Here is a 27876-nt window from a genome sequence, read left to right as displayed (position 1 = left end):
TCACTTGCCTAGATAAAGCTGTGTATAGCTTTTAGAGAAAGGTTGGAATGGTTTTGAAGAATTCTTTATCAATAAAGATCAGCTGATATTTCCACTGGCATCTGTATTCATTTGCAGAAAGTCCGGTTAGGTGGTGCCTAGCATAGACTGAGGAAGTGTGTCTCCCTGTCTAGCCATCAGAGGGAGAGGCACCAACTTCATTGTGGCTGCTTAGTGATGACAGCAGTCCAGCTGGAGATGTGGTAAAGTTGGTTTTCTGTTCCTTAGGAGTGAAGAAGTATCCTCTGTGGAATAGAAAGAGAAGGAGCATAGCACTTAGGTTTATTTCTAAAAGTTGGTTGAATATTTCTACTTGACTGTCCCATCAGCACTTCAAAGCTGTCGTTTCTTTAATATCTCCCTCCTCTCTACCTTGATGTCTCTTCCCCTCGCTACTTTGGTTGGTGATGATATTCTTACCCACCAGATCAACTGAAGCAGGAAATTTGAGAATTGTCCGAGATTTCCACTTTTCCATTCTTTACACCCTGTCAGAAGCAGTCATTTTTTTCCCTAAATTTACCTTTCAAAACTGTTTTCTCTTCCCTCATCACTACAAATACCTTCCTTCAGGGATGCGCATATATTGCCTTGGACCAATGCAATAAGCCCCAGATTGGCATCCTTGATACCAGACATTCATTCTCTACTTTTGCTGCTAGAGTGAGCATTCTATAACACAAAGCTAGATGCATTATAATTCACCTGCTCAGAATCCTTTATTATTGCTGAGTCACTTATGAGATAAAATGCAAAACTCTTCAGCCTTGAAGCCAGCACTCCAGAACCTTTATGATCTGGTCCCTGCCTACCACTCTAGCCGTATCATTCCTTATTTCATGTTTCTCTCTCTTTAGTCCACATACTGGATGAATCGCTTGTCATAAATGGGAAATGGCCTCCTTTCCTTGGTCCATGCTGTTTCTCCTCTCTCCTTTGAAAGATTTTGTTCATAAACCTCACATTTCAAATCCTTCATGTGATTTTTCATAACTTTCCCAAGCTTAGTTGGCATTTCTGCTTCCCTGCTGCTATTTGTTCTCTGTATAGGTTTTTGCCTTTTCACATTGTATCGAAATTGTTTCCATATTTGTCTCCCTATATCATTCATTCAGCCCACTTTTCTTGAGTACCTCGTTTGTGTGAAGCATAATTCCAAATGCTGGCCATTTAAGAATAAATACTTTATACTTACTGAATTCAGTCAGCAGTTTAGTGGAGTAAGCATTTATTTTTTTATTTTTATTTTTTTTTAAAGATTTTATTTATATATTTGACAGAGACACAGTGAGAGAGGGAACACAAGCAGGGGGAGTGGGAGAGAGAGAAGCAGGCTTCCCATGGAGCTGGGAGCCCGATGTGGGGTTCGATCCCAGGACCCAGGGATCATGACCTGAACCGAAGGCAGACGCTTAACGACTGAGCCACCCAGGCGCCCCTGGAGTAAGCATTTAAATCAATAAATATTAACATGTTCTTGATGCTAGGATGGATTTCTCAACAGGGTACCTGATCAGCATAAAGAAGAGAGAAGCAATTTTAATTGGAATTGGGGATTAAGTGTCAGGTTCTGTGCTAGCCACTTTACATAGGTCATTTTAGGTATTTATTGAGCACTTATGGTTGCCATCCTCTGAACCAAGAGATATAGTGGTCAAATCAAAACAGAATTATTATTGTGGTGCCTGGGTGCCTTGGTCTGTTGAGTGTCTGACTCTTGGTTTTGGCTCAGGTCATGAATTCAGGGTTGTGAGATCCAGACCTGAGTCAGGCTCCCCACCCCGAACATACATACATACATACATACATAAAATCTTCAACAAAATGTATCAAAACAGAATTCTTATTGCCCCCATGGTGTTTACAGTATAGCTGGGAGGAGACAGGCCAAATGGGCAATTACAATACAGTACATTAAGCACCGTAATTGGGTAAACTGGAGGGTGTTCAAAAAAGGAGGTATGCTGAATTTACACAAAGGTGGGGTGCCAACCTAGGCTGTGGGGTGGGCAGTCAGTGATGAATTCTTGGAGGAAGTAACTTCTAAGTTCAGAACTGAAGGATGATTAAAAGTTAGGCAGGTGAAGGGAATGGGGATAAGAAGTGGAGGGGAGGGGATAGTGTTCCAGGCAAGACAGCATTTCCTAAGGTCTGAAGGTGAAAAACAGAATGATAGAGTCAAGTGTATTAGGGGCAAAATATTAAAAATATGTGAATATGTACAATTTCTCATACACCCTTGACTTTAAGGTAGAGGGGGTCTATCTTGCTTATTAGGGTTTTTGCATAATCTAGTAATGTGCTATTTTTTTATTGATGTATAATTAACATACATTGTTATATTAGTTTCAGGTGTATAGTATAATGATTCAGCAATTCTGTATATTACTCAGTGCTCATCAAGATACTTGTATTCTTAATTCCCTTTATTTTACCCCTCCCTCCCTCACCTGCGCCCTCTGGCAACCACTAGTTTGTTCTCTGTATTTAAGAGTCTGGGTTTTTTGTTTATTTCTGTCTTTGTTCCTTTGTTTCTTAAATTCTACATGTGAGTGAAATTATATGGTATTTGTCTTTCTCTGTCTGACTTATTTCACTTAGCATTATACCCTGTAGGTCCGTTCATGTTGTTTCAAATGGTAAGATCTCATTCTTTTTAATGGCTGAGTAATATTCTATTGTATATATACTGCATCTTCTTTATCCATTCATCTATGGATGGGTACTTGGGTTGTTTCCAGATCTTGGCTATTGTAAATAATGCTGCAGTAAATATAGGGGTACATATATCTTTTGGAATTAGTGTTTTCATTTTCTTTGGGTAAATATCCAGTAGTGGAATGACTGGATCATATGGTAATTCTGTTTTTAATTTTTTGAGGAACCTCCATACTGCTTACTACAGTTTGGCTGCAGTTTGTATTCCCACCAACAGTGTGCACAGGGGTTCCTTTTTATTTACATCCTAACCAATACTTGCTATTTCTTGTGTTTTTGATTTTAGCCATTCTGACAAGTGTAAGGTTATATCTCATTGTAGTTATGTGGGTTTTTTGTTGTTGTTGTTGTTTTTTTTTTTTTTTTTAATAAGGAAGGCAACCAAGAGGGAGCTGAGACTGCTTTTCCCAGGAAATTCCATGTATGTTTCCCTTCTGAGGAAATGAGAGAAGTCTAGGAGCCTGAACCTTGGCTCAGGTCTTGGCTTTTGGGCTTGAGGGGAAGACTAGAGACCAGGGCTGGTACATTATGGGGATGGGATGGAATGGATGGTGGAGTTACCTGACTGTAAGAGAGCTGTATGGAGAAAGAGAAAAAGATTTTGCCAGCTGCTCAGAATGGAAAACCTTCAGGAAGAGGATTGTTGTATAAAGGCAATTCTTAGGTAACTTTCTGTGAAATTCTGTGTGAAACCCCTGTGTCACCTCTTTAAGAAGTTCATAGTTAAGATCTACCCTATACTTTAAGCTTCCAGACACAAGGTTCATGTTTCTGTGGCTGGAACACCATGTAGAGACTGGACTCAATGGGGCCCTGGGAATTCTCTGGATTTTGGACGGAAATGTAAGAAGAGAAATAGAAAAAGTTCACAGAGCAAATACCGCAAAGTATAGGGTTGAGGAAGGCTCAGGATGGGGAAGAGGTGGTGAAGGAAGACCAGGTCACAAAGGGCCTTGAAAGCAAGGTTGAGGAGCTTAGAAATTTAATGTCAAGAGTGGGAGATGGGAAGACGGGGGGGGGGGGGGGGATCCGGGGGGGGAAGCCAGGATCAAATTTGCATTTCAGACAGATTACTGGGTCTTTGGTGCCCAGAATAAATAGGAGAGAGGCAATACTCAAGGCAGAGAGATTGTTTGCTGGGGCATGTGGCAATCTTTAGAGGGCAAGTATTATTGCTCTGATTTTCCAGATGCAGAAGCAGAGATCAGGAGGTGGTTGGCAGTAAGCAGAGGGACTGTGGATAACCTGACTCCAAAGTCCATGCTTTTTTTAGTCGGTCATACTATCCCTGTCTACTGGTCTGTACTACCCTTTGAAGGAAGAAACTGGGTCTTCTGGTTACAGTGCTTGTTCTGGTTTTCCACTGATGAGTAACTAACCATGACAAAATTTAGTGACTTAAAACAATAACAAAATTGTTTTGTTATGCAAGTGCGATAGAACAGGGCTGAGTAAGAGACAGCTCACCTACTCCTAGGGTAGTTTGAAAGCTGGGAACTGGAATCACTGTGGGCTTGTTGATTGATATGCTTGTCTGCCAGTTGATGCTCACAGTTGACTGGAACTTTAGTTGGACTCTTGGCCAGAACATCTTGACATGCCTTTACTTGTGTCCTGTTTCTTGTTTCCTTATAATGTGGTGACTGGGTTCCAAGGGTGAGCATCCTAAGAAAGAACCACAATGAAGTCGCATCACTTTTTTAATTTAGCCTTGCAAGTCATTTCATTCTGTTTGTTGGAAATGCCTCAGTAAGGAAAGAACTCTTCTCACTTTTACTTTTATTGAGTTATTTGATCCTCATGACAACCTTGTAGTATTATACCCATTTCACATATGAAAAAGTCTAGGCACAGTAAGGTAAGTATTTTACCCAATATAACACAGATAGTAAAGAATGGAACCACCATTGCAACTTAGACAATTTGGCTACACGGTCTGTGTTCTTAATCACTTTGCTGCATTGTCCATTGCAGTGTCTGGAATACAGTCTAGACCAATATATATTTGTCAAATGATGAATGTTTTGTATTTTGAGCTTCCTTCAAATGCTAGTAAGGATTTTTTTTTTTTAATTTTTTTTATGTTTGTTTGTTTATTTATTTATTTATTTTTAAGTAATCTCTAAATCCAACATGGGGCTTGAACTCACAACTCCGAGATCAAGAGTTGCATTGCTCTTCTGACTGAGCCAGGGCGAAGATATTTCTTAAGTGAATGATTTCATATTCCACCCTGCATCTGACATTGAAGGGAGATCTACTCCTGTACAAGTGAAAAAAGAGCTATGGTGGATTCCCAGGTAAGTGATGGAAGAACCTATTCAGGGTGCCTTCCGTTTAGGAGATTCCTTAGGTACCACATTTTACTACAGCTACTCAGGAGCTGGAGTATCTTCTGTATACATTATGATAACAGTCTCTCTCTCTCTTTCACACACACAGACACACACACACACACACACACACTCACATATATCATCATGGAATGAGTATTCAGTTATATATGCATTGTATTGTGCTAAGATTTTTTTCTCCTTTCCCCATACTGGCCGTATGCCACTATTCTATTTAAAAGACATGTAAGAAATAATTCTCTTATGTGGTTCTCTGTTCTCTATGTGGAAGTTGATTTTTTTAGAGCTGCGTACATGATGCAGTTAATTTAAAATCTAGAAAGAGCCACCTTGTGGCAAAATTTAACATTTCAGTTATTTATTTTTAAAGAAAAATTATAAGCAGCACTATATTGTGTAGCAAAATAAGGTACTGATATTGTATACAAATCTTATAATATGGTTTCTGAGATATGTAATCTGATTTTAACATTAGCATATATTATCAAAAGGTATTGAGAATTTGAAAAGCCTAGATTAAAATATGCAAAAGGTAATATGTACATTAGTGACTTTATATTTTAAATGATCATTTCAAGGTTGTAGTTGTCTCCTAGTACACTCAGTTTCAGTTACATGAACTTGGACCTTAAAAATGAAAATTTAGGGGTACCTGGCTGGCTCAGTTGGTAGAACATCCGACTCTTGATCTTGGGGCTCTGAGTTCAAGCCCTATGTTGGGTGTAGAGATTACTTAAAAAATAATTAATTTAAAACATTTTAAAAATTAAAAAAAAAGAAAACTTAAAAAGTATATCCAATTAGATTTTTTCTTGACATATAATTATAATACAGCTTAAATTTTATTGTATATTTAAATATGTTTATATAACATTGGTTGTAATCATGGATCAATAAACAAGAATACTCAGTTTTCTTTTTGGTTTAATTGATACACTGACATCTTTGCAATTTTTCCTAAATTTCCTATACCTTGGCAATTCACTAAATTCTTCTTTCAATTAATTCCCACATTTTCATGTCTTTCATATAATTGAAATGTGGTAGTAAATTTGCAACTGTTCATAAGTACTCAGTGTATACTCAGGTATGAAGAGGCACACCACTGTAGATCTCTCCTCTCTCTTTTCCCTTCTTAGTTGGCACTTTGAAAACTGCTGAAAGCTAAGAGGTTAGTTCAGTATCTTCTTATCTGCCCTTGCATTTTCCTGCCACTTCTCCTTTTCTTCATTCCTGGCCTCTAAATATCCTCTGACATCGGGACCTGCCTGGTAGTGGTGGAGTCAAGGTAGGTGGCCATGGTGTAAGTATTGACATGCAGATGGAGCAGGGAGATCTGGAACCTAAATATCGGATTCTAGAGGAAGAGGAATAGGTGAGCTGGGATGAAGAGGAGAGAAAGGGAACACACACACTCACTACCAAAATCCTCTCTCTGGCTTCTGCTTCCCTTCTCATTTCCAAGTCTGTTTTCTCCCTCTCAAATTTCCAAGGGTGTATGGCTTTTGTTTGAGCTCTTTTTGTTTGTGTGTTTTGGCCTTTCCGGGTTGCCAGGTCTTCAACTCCAAATCTGGAATATTTGAAGCAAAAAGAAAGCCCAGAAAACTCACCACCCTGTCATTCCTTGGGTCTCTAGGTCTCTGCTGATTTGCCTTCTCTCCACCTTTTAGAGTCTTCTAATGTTTGTTGTATACATAGTGTCCAGGATTTTTAGTTGTACATAATGGAAAAAATAAGGAAAAGTAGATCAACTTTTTTCTTCTCAGAAGCAGAATTCTCAAATTACTTTGTCTTCTTCAAGTTTACTTTTTATAAATCACTTTTGTTACTATGTAGAGAGAAAAGATTCACATGGGAAGGAAGTAGTGAAGCAGGAGAAGCTGGGAGACCAGTTAAAAGTTGTTTCAAACAATCAGCTAAGAAATGGTGTTTACCTGTGTGAAGATAGTGGCACTGGAAATGGAGCAAAGTATATGTTTCTGCTTATATAATGATACGATTCTTCGGCAACTTTATTTAGTAGGTTTTTTTTCATCCAACGTGTATTTATTATGCATATATCAGGTGCTAAATTTAGGCATTGGGTGTAGAGTGGTAAGCAACATGAGTATCATCTCTGACTTTTATGGACCTTATTGTCTAATTTGGAAAGACATATGTAATAAACAAGTAAACAAAAAAGTGCAAGCAAATAAACCAGAAAAACTAAATTATAATTACAAATTGTGACATTGCTGTGAATGAAGTAAATAGTGCTATAATAGAGCGTAACATAAGACCTACTTAGTGTGGTCAGAGAAGACCTTTGAGAAGTTGGTATTTAATGTGAGACCTAAACAATGACAGGGAACCAGTTATGTAAAAATCTGGTGGAAGGACAAGGGAGGAGAATGGGTCATATTAGAGGATATAAAAAGCAGTTTGGTTATGAGATAAAGGGTGACATCGGTGCTTGGATTTTTGGTGAAGACTTGAGTAAGTAGGACTATACGACAAAATGGCATTAGTCCTGCTAGGCTGTAAGGGAGGATGTACAGTTCACTCCTGGGCTGTGAATACTGAACACTTAGTAAGCAGTAAGGAGTTTTCAGTACAGCTGCCTTTTTGAGTCAGCATGAGTTATGGTAGTTGATGGGGTGTTGCTCATTCAGGAATACTCAGGGAGATTTGGTCCTGATGAGCAACATAACTTCCTCGGGAAGCAGTGGTGGAACTTCCTGCACGTGGTGTTCATCAGCATTATACTTTAATTCTTGTTTAGCAAGTATTTATTAAGTTCATGGGCACAGCAGTCTGTGCACTGTAACATCCGTACCCATATGGCAATACTGTGACGACTTAACTTTGTTCACTGATGATGAGGCGAAGCACATATACTTGAAATATTGTGTTGGTTGATGTGTGTGCCAGTGATGAAGACAGCAATAAGTGAAGATAACGTGAAAACTAGAGGATAATATCAATAGAAATTGAAAATGCATTAATACATAACTTATTTGTTTTAAATCTTTACTCCTTTCACTAAAACACATTTTTATGTAAGCAAAATGTTAAAGGATTTTTTGGGAGAAGAAATAACTCAAAAAACAAAAAGAACTTCCATGTGTTTCTCTATCTTTGAGGGTAGAGACCATATAGAGTACATCATTGAATTCCTAGTACCTACACAGCATCTGGCATGTACAAGGTGCTAAGTGAAGGTCTGTCCAATGAATGAATGAATGGATGGATAGAAAAGTGAAATGTTTAAATTGATGCTTTGGATACCATCATGATTTCTAATCATAAAAGTGCTCATTTCAAAGGTGAATTTGCATGTGTGTGTGTATGTATATGTGTGTGATATTATACAAGTACATATTGCCCGAAGTGACAACAGAAAAAAATTAGAAAGCAGGTTCATCACAAAGGAGTGTTTGTTTACTTTGCCCTACTCTTGGCTATTTTGACCATTCCTTTCATCCTGTTAATTCCTACCTTCAGAGTTCAAGTTTACTGGAAGGGATCAGGGCTATACATATTGCTAGCTAAAAGCCACCTAGTTCCTCATAAACTACAGGCTGGTGTAGCTCTTGAACATTTCTAGGGGTGCAGTTTTAGAATGGGAACTTTTTCACCAGAGAGTTGAAAAGAAGAGGCAAGATAATGTGTAATGTAGTAGAGGGACAGTCTTTGAGAGAGACTAACGTGGTAATGGTAATTTCCATTTGTTTAGTATCTCCATGTGTCTGGCTCTGTACTAACACTTTATGTTGTCTCATTTAATACTCAGAATGACTCTCCAGATACTTTTTAAAAAAAAATTTTATTTTATTATGCTATGTTAGTCACCATACAATACATCATTGGTTTTTGATGTAGTGATCCACGATTCATTGTTTTCGTATAACACCCAGTGCTCCATGCAGAACGTGCCCTCTTTAATACCCCTCACTGGCCTAACCCATCCCACCACCCCCCTCCCCTCTAGAACCCTCAGTTTGTTTCTCAGAGTCCATCGTCTCTCATGGTTTGTCTCCCCCTCCGATTAGCCCCCCCTTCATTTTTCCCTTCCTTCTCCTAATGTCCTCCATGCTATTCCTTATATTCCACAAATAAGTGAAACCATGTGATAATTGACTTTCTCTGCCTGACTTATTTCACTTAGCATAATCTCCTCCAGTCCCATCCATGTTGATGGAAAAGTTGGGTATTCATCCTTTCTGATGGCTGAGTAATATTCCATTGTATATATGGACCACATCTTCTTTATCCATTCCTCTGTTGAAGGGCATCTCGGCTCTTTCCACAGTTTGGCTATTGCGGACACTGCTGCAGATACTTTCTTATTTTGTTTTTCCAGATGAGGAAATTGAGTGTTCCAGTTACTATATCTTTGCTACAAATTACATGAAAATAAACATTTATTATGCTTATGGATTTGTGGATCAGGAATTTGGATGGGGATGACTTGTCTCTACTTTGCAATGTCTGAGGCCTCAAATGGAGCACTTGAGGGCTGAATCTGCGATCATCTGAAGGCTCATCCACTCACAAGTCCAGGGGTTGATGCTGGTGGATGACAAGGACGTCTGTGTTATTTTCACATGGACTACTTTGCAGTTCCTAAAAGCATGGTGGATGGATTTTAAAGGTAAGTATTGAGAGGGGAGAGAGAGATCACTTTAATGACTAGCGGGGAAGTTATGTCAATGTTAACTTCTGCCACATTCTGTTTATTAAGTGACTGTGTGACTGTGAGGAATGCCCAATTTTTCAAGAGGAGAAGAAATTAACTTCTCTTGATAGAGGAGAGACAAGGTTCTGAAGAGAAGAATCAGTGTGGCTGCTTTTATAAAATACAGTTGACTACACAAAGCCTCAGAGAGGTTAAAGAACTGTCCCAAACAACTGGTGAATGGAACAGCCCCACTAGGAGATTAGATTTACTTGTTTCTAACTTTGTGTGCTTGCCACTTGATCACGTTGTATACTAGAGTGTTATGGGATCATTAAGATTTTAAAAGAGCTGTCGCAAATAAATAAGCAAAGAAAGTTATACGAACAACTTAAATTCAGAATTTAGAACCTTACAGAAGATCCCCAGGGATCAAGATTTGCAGATTACTGAGGTAATAGTTTGTACCTTTTATTATGGTACTTTTTTTTTTTTTTTTTAAAGATTTTATTCATTTATTTGAGAGAGAGAGCACAAGCGACGGGCGAGAGGCAGAGGGAGAGGGAAAAACAGATTCCTTACTGAGCAGGGAGCCTGACACGGCTTGATCCCAGGACCCTGAGATCATGACCTGAGCCAGAGGCAGAGGCTTAACTGACTAAGCCTCCCAGGTGTCCCTTTTTGGTCCTTTCTAAGGTCATCTATTCCATTTTTCCTAAAATTACGTTATTTGTGCACATATCTTATAACTTACCACCTCCCCCAACATATATACTCTGGTTGCTTATTTTATTCAGGGTAGAATCTTTGTCTAATTTGATTTATCTTTCTAGTCTGATAACACCTATTATGAGAAGCTGGCTCACAGTAAACCCTCTATAAATGCTTGTCAAATGACTTAAAAATATGAGTTTATACTAGCATAAAATAGCAGAATAGTATAACTTTGTTATTGTTGAACTGCTCTAGGATACTTGGCTTATGGGTATTGTGAGGACCAGATTAGGTAATTTGAGTGAAAGTGTTTAAAATGTCAAATGTATTTTGTGATTAATGTGGTAATGGTGACTTTGGTCCTGGAGCTCTGATAGACCTGTGAGGAAGACATGGAGACATTTAATTTTTGGGCTTTCACCTGTGGCATGGGCTGGTTTTCTAGGAATAAAGATAAATCATGGTCATAAGGTCAAAATAAATATAACACTGCATGGTAGGAAGGTCTCCTCAATTTGTCACTCTATCATCTATTTGTAGTTTTAACATAACTCATAACTAAGATCATGCTATTTGTAATATTCTATTTTGCTTTTACTCTCAAAAGTATATCTTAGAGATCTTTCCATGTAAGTACATGCAGATTTACCACAGTCTTATATTACTATCTGTAGTTCTGTGGTGTGGGCACACTGTATTCTACTGAATTCCCTATTCATAGACATTGGGTTGATCCTATTTTTTTGTCTTGTTTTGTGCAATTATAGATAATGTTGCAATGACATACTACTGTATAGCAAGAATTTCAATAGGATTGATTCCTGAAAGTGAATTACTGGATAAAAGGATATGCTTTTTAATGTTTAAAACTTTAAAAATACTGGCAAATTATTCTCAAAAATGACTATGTGGATATACTCCTAATATTTCTCTGCATCTTTTCAGTGCTGGCTTTGATGTGATTGATCTAGGAAAATTATAGCATAGTAGGTCAGAGAATCCTCATGTCAATGAAGGATTTTGAATTGACGTCTGGTTTGAAATTCTTACTCTGCCACTCACTCATTGTATAACCTTGAGTAAATTATTTGGTCTTTTGCAGGCTCAGTTTCTTTATCCATAAAATATAGGCAATGGTAACAACCTTCCTGGATTATTGAAAGAGTAAATGAGGCAACTACATTGATAAAGTCTTGGTGAAATTCTTAGAGCTAAGAATTATAAATTATTTTTCCTTTCCTTCATCAATTTTTTATTTAAATATATTACCTCAAAATATAAGTCCCATTTGGGCCCTCATACATCTTAGTACAAAGACCAGCTTGATTACTAAATTTTCAGAAGACTAGCATTCTTCTGAAATTGTAGTTTAAATTTCAAAAAATATATATTTGGAAAAATGTATTTTGATTTTGCTGACTTTAAAAAGCCTTACACCTGGCTTTGTAGTTTTTTTAAACTTTTTTTTTAAAGATTTATCTTTTATTTTGTGGGGGAGGGGCAGAAGAAGAAGAAGAGGAAGAGAATCTCAAGCACATTCCCTGCAGAGCACAGAGCCCAACGCAGGGCTTGATCTCAGGACCCTGAGATCATGACCTGAGCCGAAACCAAGAGTTGGAAACTTTCTTTTAATTGCTGTCTTTGGCTATATAATAATAGTCATAGCTTCTTGACACATTTGTATCTTAAAAAAATGTGCTTTAATAGTGTATCATACTAATCCTGGAGAAAAGGTATAGTTTTCCTATTTTTATTTTTATAGCTGATGTTATACCTTAAGGAAATATTTTTTAAAAGTTGGAGTTTCAAAAAAAAAAAGTTGGAGTTTCTACCTGTTAATGTAAAATGTTCCCAAGAAAAAGATAAAGGACAACATTAAAACTTCACAGTTATACTGTAACCTTTGATTGTGTTTCCAGAAGTTTCTTGGGCTGAATAAAATTATTTGGTTTGTAATGAGTTTTAGAAGAAATGAAGAAAATGGAGGTATTGGAAAATGAAGTATGTCTCTTAATTGAAAAGAGACTATGATTGTTACTTTCCAATCTAAATCAAATTATTATGACAGTGGTTTCAAGCAATTGGAAAGGGAATTATTCTCTGGAAATAATGACTTCATTATATGACCTAAAAATATAAGTAAAAAAAGCCCTTTTGGTTGTCTTTCTACTGAAATAAATGATTTAAAAATGAAAATATTTTTATTGTTGTTCATTTGCAGAATTCATTGTTTTTTAAAATAATACGTAAGCATGAGAAGACAGGTGTCTGATTCCTTGCTGGAATTTTCATTTGGGCTACCATAAGATACAAACTACCTAAAAGGGAAGTGAAACTATACCTATGCTATTTATGTGTGTGTGTGTATATATATATGTATACACACATACATACATATACATGTGTATATATTCAAGTTTTTTTCTTTGTAAGTAATCTCTACCCCCAACATGGGGCTCGAACTCATGACCCCAAGATCAAGAGTTGCACATTACAGACTGAGCCAGGCAGGCACCCCTGTGTGTGTGTGTGTGTGTGTGTGTATTTTAGGGTAAATATAATGTTTATGATTTTTTTTAAAAGATTTATTTATTTATTTTAGAGAGAAAGATAGAGTGTGAGCTGGGGGGAGGGGCAGAGGGAGAGCGAGAGAGAATCTCAAGCAGACTTCCTGCTGAGCATGGAGCCTGATGCAGGGCTTCATGTAGGGCTCCATGCGGGCTCAGTTTCGTGAGGACCCTGAGATCATGACCTGAGCCAAAACCAAGAGTTGGATGCTTGACCCATTGAGCCACCTGGGCGCCCCTAATGTTTATGATTTTAATTGGTTTGCTTTCATAGATGTTTCAAGCAATTATTTTTTAAGTTTATTATTTGAGATGAATAGAATTAAAATTTTCAGGAATACAGTTTGCATTTTTATATTGTACACACAAACACATACACAATCCTAGCATCTGAGAAAACACTACATTGTACATAAGATGCCCCAAATGTTGATGTTTATAAAAGAAGCATGATAAATTCATTTTCCTTATAGGCTGAGACAAGAAATACTTTCAAGTATTTATTTTTTATCTTTTAGGGAAAATGATCTCCCCAAACTCCAATACTCACTAGATTTTTAATAATGTAAAATACTACCCAATTTTAACCTCAAGAACAAATACTAATTGTCCAGATCCAGATGTTAGAAATAATTACTGAAACCTTCAGTCATTTTCCTTTTCCCATTTACTGATACGTGGACCATGCAAATCATTATTCAGGCATAGCCCTTAAACTCTTGGAGTCTTATCTTGCTTGGCTTTCCACATTTTGGAAACTGGGAAATTTGGTGAAACAGTGTGATAATACTTATCTGCCTGTGTAGCTATCTATTCATCTGGTCAGTATCTATTTTACTTACCTGTCCATCTCTCACCTATTTACTCACAGTATATATACTCCACATGTTATTCTTTCTTCTACTAAACACGTGTTGTTTTCTTTTATATGGATACTGTGTCAGTATAACATTCAATAGATTGAACTTTTAGAATAGAGGCATTTGGGATCAAATACTCATGGAATCACATCAAACCTGTTCAGTCTTGGATAGTTGGAACTGTTCAAAAATTCTTTCTTGTTTTGAACTGAAATTTCTGATCTCATTTTATAACCCTACTGTTCCTTTCTCCTTGTCCTCTTCAACTCAGTCCGCTTCTCCAGGCTTTCACACTCAGCTCTAGAGCTTTGTTTTGGATCCATATCTCTAAATAAGAAATGTTTGTATGTACAAACAGATGGATGTATCCCTCCCTGGTTACTTTTTTTTTTTTTTAAGATTTTATTTATTTATTTGACAGAGAGAGACACAGCAAGAGAGGGAACACAAGCAGGGGGAGTGGGAGAGGGAGAAGCAGGCTTCCCACGGAGCAGGGAGCCCGATGCGGGGCTCGATCCCAGGACCCTGGGATCATGACCTGAGCCGAAGGCAGACGCTTAACGGCTGAGCCACCCAGGCGCCCTTTCCCGGTTACTTTCTTTTTCTGTGTTGTGATTATTAATCTTATTCTCCTCAAATTTTAGTTGCAAACAATTCTTAAAGATGTCACCTATGTTCATACCTATCTACATGCAGAGGGAGGGGTAACACATAAAATACATTTGAGATTATAAACCAGTGTGATTTCTCGTAAGTCTAATTCTTACTCCTTCTGCATGCTTTTCTCAAAGATAAACCTTCTGAAAATGAGAGTTACTCAAATCAGTATCTCAAAACCCTTCACTAGCTCTATACAGTGTAAAGAATGAAGTGCAAATGCTGTAGCAAGGCACTGCAGACCCTTTAATCCATCTTGCCAACTTTATCTACAGCTGTTCTTTCATCAGAAAGTTTAGCAAAATAAATGTGCTTATTATACACCTCTGATAGGCGGTGTATTGTAGAAATGCCAGGCTGTCTGTTGAATTCTTGCTTGGCCACCATCTCACTGTATAGTTTGGGTAAACTAGTTAAACTCCCTGTGCCTCACTAGAAAAGGACTGGTCATAGTATCTACCTCATAGGGTTATTAGGAGGAGTGAAAGTGTTCACACATATAAAATCACAGAAAATGTGACACATTGGCACATGGAAGGAATTCAGTATATCTCAGCAAAAAATGGCAGATATGCCTCATTGCATTTACTTTCGCATACTATTCTTTTTCATATAAAATCATGACTTTTTTGTCTTTAAGCCCTCCCTTCCTTCAGAACACATTTCAGATCTAATCTCCATCCTTCAATGATGTCTCTCCTCTTGAAATTGTGTTTCTTCTCTGTGTCATTGATGCAGTGCTTAGTTAGGTGACCACATTATTTATTATTCAAACTGGGACTCTGTTGCTAGGAAAATGAGTACTGTTGGTAATAACACTGGGACAGGCATGAATTGGGACTGACCTGGGCAAAGGGACAAATGGTTACCCTGTGAATAGTGGAGCATTAAGTTATCAAATCTGTTATTATCAAATCAAACTTTATCTTTTTATGCAAATTGTTATGGCAGATCTCCCATTATCTTAATTGTCAGGAAATGAGGTTCATCAAAATGAACCTCAGCTGTTTGTGGCCATTCCCAGAGTACTGCTTCTCATCTGTTCAGATACAAACACCTCAGTCTCTTCTCTCCAGTCTTCTTCATTTGATCCTCATGCTGCTTCTGCCTTCCTGACCACAGATCCTTATGAGACAGCCACAGGTACTCCTTGCATTGCCCAGCTCCCCTGGCTCCCCACCTTCCCTTCCTTACCTGCACACGCACATCCTTCTCTAGGCTCTGGAGAGGAGGGACTGCTCTCACTTGTATCATTCCTTCCCAAATGCATGCACCACGCCTTCTTAATGATCCACAACACCACGGACACCAATGATGATTCTTGCTTAGGTTTCACTGACGCATCATGGTTGAAAGAAGAGGCATTTAAGTCAGAGAATTCCTAACAACCACTGTCTAAACCTGTGCACACACCTATGGGCACTTGGAGGCTCATTCTTTGCCTTGCTTGCGGCCTCTCTCCTCTCACCAGGGATAGCTCAAACCCCACCATTTGAAACATTCCAGAATTCTCAGTCCTCTTCATATATCAAATGCTCCTGCCCATAGAGAGACAAATTTCCTCGAGTTTCTTACCACTCATTCTCTGGAACACAGCCCTCTTGTTTAATGTCTTTTAGGATGATTGACAATAGGAAAACTCCTCCTGTCTGGAGAAAACTCCACCCCAATCCTCAAGGATGTGGTCTGGTTCTATGCTCTTGTTAAGGTAATCCTAATAGCCTGACATTGGTATATTTCCCTAAAACTGGCATATTTAGCGTTATTCATCATCACCTATTGCATAATATTTGCTACTTTGTTATTTGTATTTTTTTTTTTTTAAAGATTTTATTTATTTATTCATGAGAGACAGAGAGAGAGAGAGAGGCAGAGGGAGAAGCAGGCTCCCAAGGAGCAGGGAGCCCGATGCGGGACTCGATCCCAGGTCTCTGGGATCATGACCTGAGCCGAAGGCAGACGCTTAACCATCTGAGCCACCCAGGCGCCCTGTTATTTGTATTTTTATAAATACATTCTATATCCTTAACTAGATCCTGTGTTTCTTGGGAGCAGGTAGCAGGTATTTCCTTTGCCTGGCAAACTTCCTGACCCAGACGGTGTTCAATGAACTGTGACTGATGAGTGTGAGATGAAGAGGTAATACAAAACACTGCTAACTTATGAAATAGCCACTCCTTCCTCATGGATTGTAGTTTCCTTTGGATCGTAGTTCATCCATAGAATAACTTTCTATGAATCTCTGGGTTCTCTCGGCAGAGCTGTGAGAACTGGTCTGCTCAACCCATTCTCCTTCTGGCCCATGCTGCTTACATAGCTTTCCTTCTGGGATAAGTCATCTTATATTCTTAGCATGAAGCACAGGCCACTCAAAGCTTCGTGAAAGGAGTGTTTGTTTATGTGAGATCTGCCAGAGGCATGGGTCCCAAAATCACCAGTCCTAACACTGGGCTAATGGTGATTTGGGTTAGGAAATTTCCTCGGCCCGCATCATCTTTTTCTGAACAGATCTGTCCACAGACCTTCAGGAGCCTGCTCTAGCAACTATTCAATTGTTTAATACAGAAATATTTCTCTCAAGTATAAATTTTCCTCTTTTCAACTCTAATAGTTTTCACATAATAATATGTCTTTGTCAACCGACATTTTCTGTGTGTGCTCCATTGGGTATCAAACATGACACAAAACAGGAAAGGTCTTACTCTTTTATCAGTGCAGTGTTTTTTTTCTATCATTCATGCTGACCTGGTGTCAGCAGCTATTTTACCAGACACCATCATCAGTACTTACAGTTAACCACAGAGATGTATTTGCAGAGTTTGACCTTTGTTCTGTATACTGGGGACAAAGAAGAAGAAAAAAACCTGATACTTTATCTGAACAGAAAATGATGGAAGAGTCCGTAAAGGTAGCATAAAGGGAAAACTTCTATCATTTGTTATAATTTAGTTTTAAAATGCTTTTTAACAATTAATACTCATTTTAGCTAAATATATTGAAAATTTTCCAAACAATGGGAGATCTGTTATTTTCATTATTTCATTCACTGCTATATAATTTTAAGGCTTTGCATTTTGGGTGGGCATTATATCTTCTACCTGGTTTGTGAAACAAGCAATGAAATCACAACTTAGTGTTTGTTGCTAGGTTAATGTTAGTAATTATCTTATATGTTATGTGCTGTGCAGTTAAACCCTAGGAAATTATATTGGCAGAATATGAAATTTAGTCTGAGAAGCATTTAACTTAGTATCTGTTGGGGACCATTGAAGGGGACAAATAAATACTACCTCTCTTCCCCCAGGAACAAGGCAGGTGAAAGTCCAGATAATATCTTTATTCCACATAAAGCTAATATTTCAGATTGTGGCCTATATTTGCATATATATGTGTTTCTTAATACAGAGTTCTGAATTTAGGCCAGTTTTCTCACCAAGTCATAACTGTCTGAATTCAGGCAGCTCCCTGTACACACATCACAGAGCAAAGGGAAAGAACTGTGGCTGGAGCTGAGTGGACGGCCCACTCACTGTAGGCAGGGCCTTGCTAAGAGGATGGAAAATATAGAGGAAAGGGCTTTTAGATCTACTTTCTCCTTCCAGACTCACCAGTCATGTAAATCATTTAGGGGATCCCGAATGAGGGGGTAGAAAGAGGCCAGGGGTGTTTTACTAATGGGGTTTCCTCTGCCTCAAAGGAAACAATAGGAGTAGGCAATCAGTATCTGTCACTACTAAAATTTCCGAGGTTTTTGCACTCTTAATCCATTGGGCTTAACTATTAAATCTTTAGTCAACCAAAGTTACAGTCATTTCCAGTGGGAGAGGGGGCAACAGTCTCTCCAGATGACCCTTCCCCTACTTCTTAAAGGCTGCCTGGCAAATAGGAGTCACTGCTTTATTGAATACCTCCTGGGGATCACTGGTAGGCAGTACAAATTTTATACCTAAAAGGCTCTGAAATAAGTCATAACAATAACCAATTAAATTAACTCTTCCAAGGCCACTCTGCACTCAAGAATGAAGTTCACTTATATGTTACTTTATATCCCAAAGGTATCCAACCACATATCGCAAAGGGCCTATCAGACGTTCTTCAAAGAGAACAAATGACAAGTCATAAAATACAATTCCCTTCTTACTATCAAATTCCCAGAAAGAAATTAAAGTTGTAAACTTAATTCCCCTTTCAAGTTGTATTTGTCAAGTTCTAGCAGGGAGTGGATGGCACACTCAAACTGGGTGGTTGAGAAAAGTCTGTAATTTATTTTTTAAAAAGTCCCTTTATTAAAATTAATAAAGGTCCCTTTATTAAAAAGTGCTCTGTTCACACCAGAGCACACAGGGTGTAGGGGAACTAACAAGGATGGACAGTATTCTGGGGTTACCAAGATGGAATACCTGTCACCACCCTAGGCCTGAGGAGGCACAAGGAGGGGAAGATCCTCAGAATCCACAGAAAGTAGTTATACGGAGAGGGCTGCTTTAAATAGAGTGATGCAGCCAGCTTGTAGTGACCCAGCAGGGAAGGAGCCAACGGAATAAACACCCTGACCTAATTTCCTCCTTACTGGTGATTTCCACTGATAGAATCCAGCAGGGAGTCACAGGGTAAGGAGCCTGCGCAGCGTTTGCAGCATACAGCGTAGACAGTGATCTGGAAGAGCAGGAAGAAGACAACCCCGCTCATAAATTCAAGTTTAAGAAGCAGCGTGAAGGAAATAAAGTCCAAAATCAAATTCTGTTGCCCTTGTGTTGTAAAATGCCAAAGAAATTTAAGTCCAAAATCATTCTTTTTAACTTAATAGTCTGCTTAGTCTGAGCTAGAGTAATTTCTCAGTGCTTGGTAAACATGGGTTTCTTTTAAAAGCTGCAGGCTGGGGGCACCTGGCTGGCTCAGTTTAGAAGAATATGCAACTCTCGGGCGCCTGGGTGGCTCAGATGGTTAAGCGTCTGCCTTCGGCTCAGGTCATGATCCCAGGGTCCTGGGATGGAGTCCCGCATCGGGCTCCCTGCTTAGCGGGAAGCCTGCTTCTCCCTCTGCTTCTCTCTCTCTCTCTCTGTGTCTCTTATGAATAAATAAATAAAATCTTAAAAAAAAAAAAAAAGAATATGCAACTCTCCATCTCGGGGTCAGGAGTTTGAGCCCCCCCGTAGGATGTACCGATCACTTAAATAAATAAATAAAAATTGGGGCGCCTGGGTGGCTCAGTCGTTAAGCGGTCTGCCTTCGGCTCAGGTCATGATCCCAGGGTCCTGGGATCGAGCCCCGCATCGGGCTCCCTGCTCTGTGGGAAGCCTGCTTCTCCCTCTCCCACTCCCCCTGCTTGTGTTCTCTCTCTCGCTGTGTCTCTCTCTGTCAAATAAATAAAATCTTAAAAAAAATAAATAAATAAATAAATAAATAAATAAAAATTAAAAAATAATTTAAAAAATAATAAAAGTTGCAGGCTGGGCTGTCTCATCCTAGAATGGGTATAGTTTCTTCAACCCCTCAGGAGTTATACTAGCTTAATGTCAAGTGTTTTGTGAGCTACACTATTAAAGAGATGAAATGATAAATAGGACACATCAGAGTATCACAGTTCTAGGCACACACGCAGCAGTTTTCAAAATGAGCCAATTCTCTGTCCCTAGAATAGTTATGCAAGGCAAAATAATGTACCCAGAATCAGAACCCAGGACTTAGTCTAACCAAATACCCTTTGCCAAAGACCCCAGTATAGGCTCAAATAATATCTGAGTGAAGGAGCTCAGACAGAGAAAATATTCTTGATTTAGCCTTGCTCTCATGCCAGTCAGTCGATGCCAGTTGGTTCAGAATTCATAAACGCAAGTGGGAGAAATCGGGTTAATTGTTCCATTACGCACATATGGCGAAGAATCCACATCTGTGTGTTGCCTCCTCCGTGTAGTGGCATTTGAGACACTGCTGTTGTTTTTCAAAGTTTAGAAATTTTAAATGGTGGAAGCTCCAGACAGAAAATCTTATTTGAGGAAAAAATCTTATTTGGGGAAATGCTCTTTCCCATCCCATTTTCAAAGCCTCTCATCTTTGTACTTCTTCTTTGTACTATTTATCTGTGTCTGACATTGATCACCTAAACCTAGAACTTTACTAGTGTAGTGTGGTGTAGCGTAGGTAAAGGTCAGGTGTGGCATGTGCTATGTCCAGAGTAGTAGCTGCAAATGTCATTATGTTTCCTGTCTGATAGGTCTGTGTATAAAAAGCCTGCTTCCTGTAGTTGAATTTTGCCTCAGCCACACCTCTTGGGAAGCTGACCTGTGTGGTTCAAGGTCGGGCAGCAGTATCTCACATCCTGAGCCTGCCTGAGGCAGCTCTAGATCAGTTCTTTGGTGAAACCCACAACCTCACATTCCTGTGGTGGCACTACCCCCAAAGTAAGAGCCTATGGTTACCACCTAGTGAAAAAAATATTAAGGCTTAAAGTCTGTCAAGCCAGGGCAGAAAAAACTAACGGCATAATTGCAAACTTCAAGATAGCCTGTTATAAGCTACATGGTCAAAGTTAAAAAAAAAAAAAAAAAATGAAGGCATGTATTATAGCTACCCCAGAAGCCTCGGTCACTTTTGGTTTATGTCAGTCCCCAAATTTTAATTCTCTTCTCTGTTACAAAGACTCTGGCCCCAAGTACTGGATATTTTCCTCCCTCGAAAATAAATGCAGTCCTCCTTACCCACCACAGGGTAAATCTTACTGACCTGGAGCAGTAAAGAGTATAAACAAGCTGAGGGTTGCTGGTGGGGAGGATGATGGGGGAATGGGGCAACTGGGTGATGGACATTAAGGAGGGCACATGATGTAATGAGCACTGGGTGTTATATAAGACTGATGAATCACTGAACTCTACCTCTGAAACTAATAATGCACTATATGTTAATTAATTGAATTTAAATAAAAAAAGAATATACCATTCAAAGATATCCACAATCTATTCCCTCCTTTCCATTCTTTCTGTTACAGTTCTTGTCATCAAATTTGACCCATTTAAATAGCCTTGTTACAAATACTTTGGCTTTAGCTTCTTCATTATTCCAGTTGATTATTTTTCTAATCTATAAACCAAATTATGTTACTCTCCTGCTTAGAAATTACTTTTCATTACTTAAAAGATGAAGTTAAAACATTATCATGAAGTAAAAGTCCTTCATAATCTGACTTCAACCTGTCTTTGGAGAAATCATACCAGTTAAACTCCCCTTCTTTATGTCGTCTGTTTTAGTCACGGAAAATCATTAGGAGTTCCTTATACTTGCTGGTTGTTTCACTTGTCTGTGTAATTGTGAATGTTTTTCTTTAGGACTTGTGTTTTATTTCCTCTTTCCACTTTCCTTCATCTGATAACTTCCTCCATATTCTTTAAATCCTGGCTCAAAATCACCTCCTCTAAGAGTATCACTAAGGTTTTCTAGGCAGAGTTAATCATTTCTAATATTTGCTTCTAAAACATAGGAAGCACTTTTCAATTATATTTTAATTTTTTCTCTGTGTGCCTTTGTTCCTTTTGATTATAAACTCCAATAAGGGTAGGCAATTCTGGTTGTAATATAATAAATATTACTGAATTTATGTGAAAATCTCAAGATAACATAGAAAAGGACTCTAGGAATAACCACCATTAAGATGTATTTCTCCTTTAACATACACTTCTATTCAACAAATAGGAAACAAATTCTAAACAATATATAATAGATAATATAAATTAAAGTAACAGAGCCTTGGTACAACCTGATTTTCAATATCTTGATATTTCTAAGATTTCATCTTTTGATGAAAGGCTCTAAATAGGCAGAATTACTTAAATTGTATTATTGCACCGAAGTGTCTCTTACATCATTAGCTCCAAAGAAGTTTTACCTTAGGGTATAGTGAAGTCATAAGTCCAAAACTGATTGAATATTTTATATACATTATTTCTTCTTGTTTTCTTTGTTTTATGGCCAACTCTCAATCAGAAGCAAAAATAACCAATATAAGCAAAAAGAACCTCAATGTAGTTGAGTGTACTTGTCAATTTTGAACTAAATTGCTAGAACAGATACTAAAAATATATATGTAGCTGATAAACCATAGACATATATAAGCAACATTTTTAAAAAAGATATTTATTTGAGAGATAAGTGCATGAGCGGGGGCCCGGGGGTGTGGAGCAGAGGGAGAGGGAGAAGCAGACTCCCCACTGAGCAGGGAGCCTGATGCAGAGCTCAATCCCAGGATCCTCAGATTATGACTTGAGCCGAAGGCAGATGCCCAACTGACTGAGCCACCCAGGCACTCCCATAAGTAAGCGGCATTAATGAGTATAGGTTCATTTTAGCAACTTCTTAGTTCTTACTGAAAGAAGGGAGAAGACATATGACCTCTTAATTTCCTTAGTTGTAAAATAAAGGGTTGGACTAGGCTCATTAATTTATTAGGAATGCTTACGTACCGTACCAGCTGCCAGTGTTGGAAATACAAAGATGAACAAGATGGGTAGGGCTCTTGACTTTTAGCAACTTAAACATAGATGAATTTACATTTTTTTTCCCTCTATGGTTTCATAAACATGGCATGATGGTATAAATTAAATGAGATGGATAATGAGGCATTATCCATATTTGCCTTTTTTAATATTTGCTTTTTTTTTCAGAAGCACATTTTATTGATGTTTATATGATAAAAAAGTTCTCGTTAGAAGACAAGTTTTTTTTTTTTTTAAGATTTTATTTATTTATTTGACAGAGAGAGACACCGCGAGAGAGGGAACATAAGCAGGGAGAGTGGGAGAGGGAGAAGCAGGCTCCTGGCTGAGCAGGGAGCCCGATGTGGGGCTCGATCCCAGGACCCTGGGATCATGACCTAAGCCGAAGGCAGATGCTTAATGACTGAGCCACCCAGGCGCCCCTAGAAGACAAGTTGTAATGGTTGAATTGTGATGAACATATTGCCACTATTTCGTGTAGTAATTGGCTCTTGACTTTAAAACAACAGAAGATTAGTCAATGTATTGACCACACATAGACTAGGGTTTAGTCAGACATACGCACTTTAATTCCCAGAGGCCCTTATAGAGATTTCACTTTGTACACTGACTCTTACTCAATTCTAGATTGACGTTATTGTCTATGGCCTTGCATGTGACTAGGTAATGGGGACAGAGCATTTTTCTATTCCTTTAAGTGCTGTGTAGAGGGGACAACTGGTTCAAAAATATGCATTATTTAGCCCACTTTTAAAATGAACAATGGGGGGCACCTGGGTGGCTCAGTCGGTTAAGCGGCTGCCTTCGGCTCAGGTCATGATCCCAGGGTCCTGGGATCGAGCCCCGCGTCGGGCTCCTTGCTTGGCAGGAGGCCTGCTTCTCCCTCTTATACTCCCCCAGCTTGTGTTCCCTCTCTCGCTGTGTCTCTCTCTGTCAAATAAATAAATAAAATCTTAAAAGTATAATGAAATGGACAATGGATGATGAATAACAAGTTCAAAGAAATAAGCAAATATTCACTGTCTTAATAAATCTGTCCCATGGAAGTTTTGGGGATTGACCAGAATGACATAAAGACACTCAGAGGAAGGTAATGATTTTGAATCCATATTATAAATGATTTTTATTTTTAGTTCTTTAAGTATATATTTGTTAATATCATGAGAGATGTTTTCACTATCAGACTGTGATCATATCCAAAGAACTGGTCTTTAGGATCAGAAAACCTGCCACTGTACTTTAAAAAATATGACCTCAATACATTGCAACCATACTATATTTATACTAAGTGAAGAAGTATATGATAAACAAGTCAACGATAAAGCAGATGCCTTTTAGCTCACTTTTCCATTTGAAGATCGGAAAATTGTAATATTCCTTAGTGTAACAGGAATATTTCCATGGTATTAAACTGCTATGGATTTTTTCCACCAGTAACTTTATGGCTTTCAGATGAAAATCCATGCCTCGTGGCTCAGATTATACTATTTATTCTTTAGTGTAGGGAAGATACCTCTTCTTTTATTGAGGCTTGGAATTGAGGCCTAATGTCTGCTGGAAAGGAGGAAGCTATAATGGAGGAGAAGTCTTTGCTAGGGAGAAAGCAGAAGGGATGCCCTTCTTTTCTGAACATGTGGATTTGGGAAATGAGAAGAGAGAAAGAGATGTGGTAAAGAGGTCAGGTTTCCATGCCATCATTTTCCTCCTCTAGGGAATAGAACCTAGTGTATGCAGTAGAAGCATCCACATCATAGAGTCTAGTGGAAGCAACTAAGAGACTGCAAAACTCAGAGAGAATCTTGTATTTGACCTTATCCAATATGGCAAAGATGAAAGCACAAATATGATGAAGGGAGTTATCTAATAGATGGCATGAGGCGACATTCTTGGCTCCAATGGTATGTACAGAGTATGAAGGGATTAAGAAATTTCCTTATCTCCTGGTTGAGAGGATATGGAGGGACTGATATGTCAGTGGACCATCAGAGGCCCAAAGTTAAAACAAAGAGTGTAAAGGACAGAGTCACCGATCTAAGATCACAAACTCTCATAGTAGAGGCCATGATGATGCTTCAGGAGGCTCATCACCCAATAGTAGGTACCAGTTTAGGAATTAGATCAGACCAGTCACTTAACAACAGATACTAGAAAGGATTCAGACAAGCAGTATCACCTGCCATAACACCGTGAGCCCCTGATATTCCCAGAAGTATATAAGGGTGGAGCCGGGAGAGAGAGAATATTCCAATTACCACTGCTACATAATAAATTATGCGAACACTTACTAGTGTAAAACAACCATGTTATTATGCTCATGGGTTTTTTAATCAGAAATTTGGACAAGGCATAATGAGGATGCTTTTTCTCCAACATGTGTGTAAAGCCTGATCTAAGAACACTCACTGATTGAAAGTAACTTGATTGCTGGGGTTGCAGTCATTGGGAGGTATCTTCATTCACATGTCTGGTGGCCAATGTTGGCTGTTGGTTAAGACCTCATCTGGGGCTTCCAGCCAGAACACCTCTACCTGGCCTTTACATATGGCCTGGTTTTCAAAACGTGGAAGCCTTAGAGTACTTGGACTCCTTACATGGGAGCTCTGGGTTCTAACAGCAAGTGTCCCGGTAGTCAAGATGGAAGCTTTATCACTTTTTATGACCTAGCTTTGGAAGTCACATAGTGTTATTTTTACCATACTCTACTGTTTGGAGCAGTCACAAATTCATCTAGATTTGAGGGGGAGGGACCTAGACACCATTTCTTGATGGGAAGTGGCAAGGTCACATTGTAGAAGAGCAAGTGGGGTGGGAAATACTGTTCTGGCAATTTGGGGAGAGTACAGGGAGAATCTGTGGATTATATTTCTTGAAAGGGAATATTGAACACTAGAAGGAGACCAGTGACACCCTAAGTGATTTAGAGAATGTGAATTGGAAAGTTTAAATTTTCCTGTAACTCAGTAGAGTGTGGTTCATAGAAAAGATTAGATTTGTTTTCTTTTTCACATATTGTAGTAGTAGATACTTATTTTGTAATCCCACTATGCTAGCCCAATTGATTTGAATTTAATTTTGAAATCAGTATATTCTCTGTCAATGACATTTTAATAGCTAGCTTATATCTCCAGTGCTTCATCTCAATTTCAGCTGTCCATGAACAAATATTTCTCTCTTGATCTATAGTCAGACAGTCTTTTGAGTCCCTCCAAATGATGATTGTCTATTTCTTAAGGTGCTCAAAAGCTCTTCATCTTAAACACTAGTCTATGATGTTTCTTCCAATTCTGAACAAATTCGTCAGATTAAATAGCACTTTTGTTAGCTTTTAAAAATTATATTTTCCCTTACTAGTTCTCATATCCCTTGTGTTCCCCTGGCCCCCAGTCCCAGGTGAATTTTGTATATATAGTTTGTATGTATAATTAAGCTATCTTGCTTATTTACGAAATTAGACTTTGTAACTGTATCCCAGTTTGTTTAAAAAATTATATCTTGTCATGGCAACAGAAACACACAGAACCATAAACATATTTATTCATGTTGGGTAAATATATGGCTATTAGAGAGTGACCAAAATAGGGCATGATGCAAAGAAGTTTTTCCTTGTAAGGTTTTGGGATGGAGTAGGGAGTCATCAAAAGAGAAGGCACCCACAATGTCAATAGGTGCACATTCTCTGAAAGTTAGAGATGATTCTTACAACTGAAACCCTAGGAAAGATGAGAGGGCCAGGAGTACCCCAGGAAAAAGATACTGCCTCCTTGGGCCAGTGTGGAAGGGAAGCCAAAAAGCTGTTTGCTTTCTAGTCATTTTGTCTGAACTGAGAGACATTTCAAAGATGGGGGATTTTATTTTATTTTTAACCTGTTTTAAAAAAATTGAAATATAGTTGACACACAGTGTTATATTAGTTTCAGTTGTACAACATAGTGACTGGACAACTCTATACATTATGCTATGCTCATCACAAGTGTAGCTACCATCTGTCACCACACAATGCTATTACAGTACTATTGATAACATTCCCTATGCAGAACCTTTCATCCCTGCGACTTATTCATTCCATAACCAGAAGTCTGTATCTCCTATTCCTCTTTACCCATTTTGCCCATCCCTCCATACCTCTCCCCTATGGCAGCCATCAGTTTGTTCTTTATATTTATGGGTCTCTTTCTCCTTTTGTTTGTTTGTTCATTTGTTTTCTTTTTAGATTCTATATGTAAGTGAAATCACATGGTATTTGTTTTTGTTTGTCTTACTTCAGTTGGTGTAATACCCTCTGGGTCTATTTATGTTGTTGCAATGGCAAGATCTTATTATTTTATGGCTGAGTAATATTCCATTACATATATATATATATATATATATATATATATATATATACCACATCTTCTTTATCCATTCATCTATGGATGGACATTTGGGTTGTTTCCAGATCTTGGCTATTGTAAATAATGCTGCAATAAACATAGGGGTACATATATCTTTTTGAATTAGTGTTTTTGTTTTCTTTGGGTAAATATCCAGTAGTGGAATTACTGGATTGTGTGGTATTTCTATTTTTAATTTCTTGAGGAACCTCCATACTGTTTTTCACAGTGGCTGCACCAATTTACATTCCTGCCCATAGTGCATGAGGGTTCGTTTTTCTCCACATCCTTGCCAATACTTTTTATTTCTTGTCTTTTTCATTCTAGCTGTTCTGAAAGGTGTGAGGTGATATCTCATTGCGGTTTTGATTTACGCTTCACTGATGATTAGTGATGTTGAGCACAAAGATGGGGAATTTTATTTTAATTATTTATTTTTATTTTTTAATTAACA

General features: G+C 38.3%; 1 long non-coding RNA gene across 5 annotated transcripts in view; it reads left to right on the top strand.

Moving 5' to 3' along the window:
* Window positions 1-27876, top strand: part of LOC118541227 (uncharacterized) — a 191898-nt gene that overhangs the window by 12931 nt on the left and 151091 nt on the right. For 3 of the 5 annotated variants that reach the window (XR_013447811.1, XR_013447808.1, XR_013447810.1), the window contains exons 2-3: window positions 4874-5057; window positions 9454-9744. This is a non-coding gene — a long non-coding RNA (uncharacterized LOC118541227). Of the gene's footprint in view, window positions 1-4873; window positions 5058-6250; window positions 6283-9453; window positions 9745-27876 lie in introns of all 5 variants that reach the window. The other 2 variants (XR_013447809.1, XR_013447812.1) reach the window with 2 other exon arrangements.

This window comes from Halichoerus grypus, chromosome 5 (assembly GCF_964656455.1).
Source record: "Halichoerus grypus chromosome 5, mHalGry1.hap1.1, whole genome shotgun sequence".
Lineage (NCBI taxonomy): Eukaryota > Metazoa > Chordata > Mammalia > Carnivora > Phocidae > Halichoerus > Halichoerus grypus.
This window is presented reverse-complemented; position numbering and strand designations above follow the sequence as displayed.